This window comes from Tupaia chinensis, unplaced genomic scaffold, assembly GCF_000334495.1.
Source record: "Tupaia chinensis unplaced genomic scaffold, TupChi_1.0 Scaffold000176_1, whole genome shotgun sequence".
NCBI classification, from domain to species: domain Eukaryota; kingdom Metazoa; phylum Chordata; class Mammalia; order Scandentia; family Tupaiidae; genus Tupaia; species Tupaia belangeri.
The window spans coordinates 761,812-764,306 of record NW_006159651.1 but is presented as its reverse complement, the minus strand read 5'-3'; the positions used below and the strand labels follow the sequence as shown (position 1 = coordinate 764,306).

Genomic DNA, 2,495 nt, shown 5'->3' with positions numbered 1-2,495 from the left:
CCCCCCCCCTAAAAAAAAAAAAAAAAAAAAAAAAGAATTGTTTTATTTAACTTTATTTAGACCAGAGAGGGACAGAGCAAGAGAGAGAAGGTGAGAAAACAAGCCGCCAGATCTGGGACTCGAACCACGGCCAGCCATGTGGGAGTCCAGCACCCTTAACCACCAAGCCTCCTGCTGGCCTTGGGATTATTTAGTCTTAAATCAGTTTTCATTCTCTCTTCCCTGTGGCTTTAGCCCAAGTTCACCAGCCTGAATGGGGCCTCTGAGCAGTACTTCCTTTCAGTCATTCAACACTTACTGACTCCCGTCCTGTGTGCCTAGGTACCAAGGGCTGAACAGGGACGAAAACCTCTGCCTTCACGTAGCTGATAAATACACATGTTTAACTGCCGAGGGGCACTGGGCAATCCTGTCAGGACTGTGGGCATGCACGCACACATGCCCGGTACGTTTTCCAGTTGCTGGTGCTGGGATTCAAACCGCAGTCTGTCATACTGGATCTGGCTCCCAGTGTACAGTGCTTAAACCACTGTGCTACACGGCCAGCCCTGGAACTTATTCTTAAAGCCGGTTCTCAACTGCTCAGGCTCGTTCTCATAGTTCTGTTCTGCCCACTCCACATAAAGACTGACTCGCTACAATGACCTTGTAATGTGACAATGTCTGTCGCATGCCTGGCACTGTACCAGACTCCAGGGATAAACTGGAGAACAGACACACGGTCCCCACCTTCACCGCACTTACAGTCCAACCTCATCTCTCACCACACACCTCTGGGGCCAGCCGGGCTAGCCTGCCTTTCTCCAAACACTTCCACTCTTTCGGTATACGACAGGACTTTACGAAGTTCATGGAAGGAACAGCAGATGGTGTAATGGTTATGCTGCTGGACTCCCACATTGTCGTCGACCATGGTTCAAGTCCCAGACCCAGTAGCTTAAAATTTACACCGGGTACACGCACATGCGTGCCCAAGATTCTGAGAGGAGAGTGGAAGAGAAGGGACTGTTCCATAACCATCCGCCCAGGGGGTGATTTCTCACTTTTTGTCTCTGTCTCTCCAGTGTGCGCACATGCCCTATAGCAAAAATCTCTCTTTAAAACAAAAAAAGTTCATGGAGGGGCCAGCCAGAGGTGCGGTGGTAAAATACAATGCCCCGAGACTAACACACATGGGAAGGTCCTAGTTTGTACCAGAGACCTCCCTGAGTACACCGGCCACCTGACCATGACCCAGGGCTGGCTCAAGTTTGGGGTGCGTTGTTCTAGTAAGTCCTTGTTGGGGACTAGCAGATGGTATAATGGTTACATTGCTGGACTCCCACATGGCTGACCACGGTCTGAGTCCCAGACTCAGAGGCTTGAAAGTCATGCCAGGCGCACATGCATATGTGCCCCAAATCCCAAGGAAAGAACGGAGAAGGGACTGCAGTGTGGCCATCCCCCCTGGGGGGTGATCTCTTGCTTTCTGTCTCTCTGTCTCTCGGGCGAGCAGATGCACCCTTTAGCAAAAATCTCTATTTAAAAAAAAGAAGAAGAAGAAGACTTGGGACCAGCAGTTAGCGTAATGGCTATGTCGCTGCACTCCCATGTAGTCGACCGCGGTTTGCGTCCCGGACCCGGTGGCTTAAACTCATGCCGGGCGCGTGTGCGTGCGCGCCCAAGATCCCGAGAGGAGAATGGAGGAGAAGGGATTGCGGTGTGGCCATCCCCACTGGGTGGTGATTTCTCGCTTTCTGTCTCTCTGTCTCTCTCTGTCTATCTGGCAAGCACACACACCCTATAGTAAAAACCTCTCAAAAAAAAGAAAAAAAATATCTTATTGGGGGGCTAGCCCTGTGGCCTCATGTTAGGAAAGCCCGATGCCACATAGCTAGCTGTACTGTTTGAATCCCAGCCCCAGTGGCTTCAAAAATACTCCAGGCAGGACCAGCAGATGGCATAATAGTTATGCCACTAAACTCACATGTAGTCAACAGCAGTTTGAGTCCCAGACCTGGCAGCTTAATGCTCATACCAAGTACTTGTGTGTGCATGCCTAAAATCCCAAAGAGGAGAATGGAGAAGGAGCGGCAGCATGGCCATCCCTCCTGGGGGTGATTTCTCACTTTCTGTCTCTGTGGTGCACCCTATAGCAAAAATCTTTCAAAAAAAAAAAAAATAGAAAGAGGGGGTAACAGATGGCACTGGGGTTAAGTGCTGGACATTCCCACATGGCTGACCATGATTTGAGTCCTGGACCTGGTGCTTGCTTTCTCTCTCTCTCTCTCTGGTCAAATTAAAATAAATGAATGAATGAATTAATTAATTAAATAATTCTGATAGATAGATAGATAGAAATATAGATACTCCAGGCACGTATACATGGGTACCCAAAATCCTGACAAGGCTCAGAAAGGAAGGGATCCAGCATGACCATGTGCCATTAAGGTGTGCTCTTGCACACGCGCCCTCTCTCTCTCCCCCTCTCTCTCTCTCTCTCTCTCTTTCTCTCT

General features: G+C 49.4%; 1 protein-coding gene across 1 annotated transcript in view; it reads right to left on the bottom strand.

Moving 5' to 3' along the window:
* Window positions 1–2,495, bottom strand: part of DHX16 (DEAH-box helicase 16) — a gene marked incomplete at its 5' end in the record, with an annotated part of 26,568 nt that overhangs the window by 21,105 nt on the left and 2,968 nt on the right.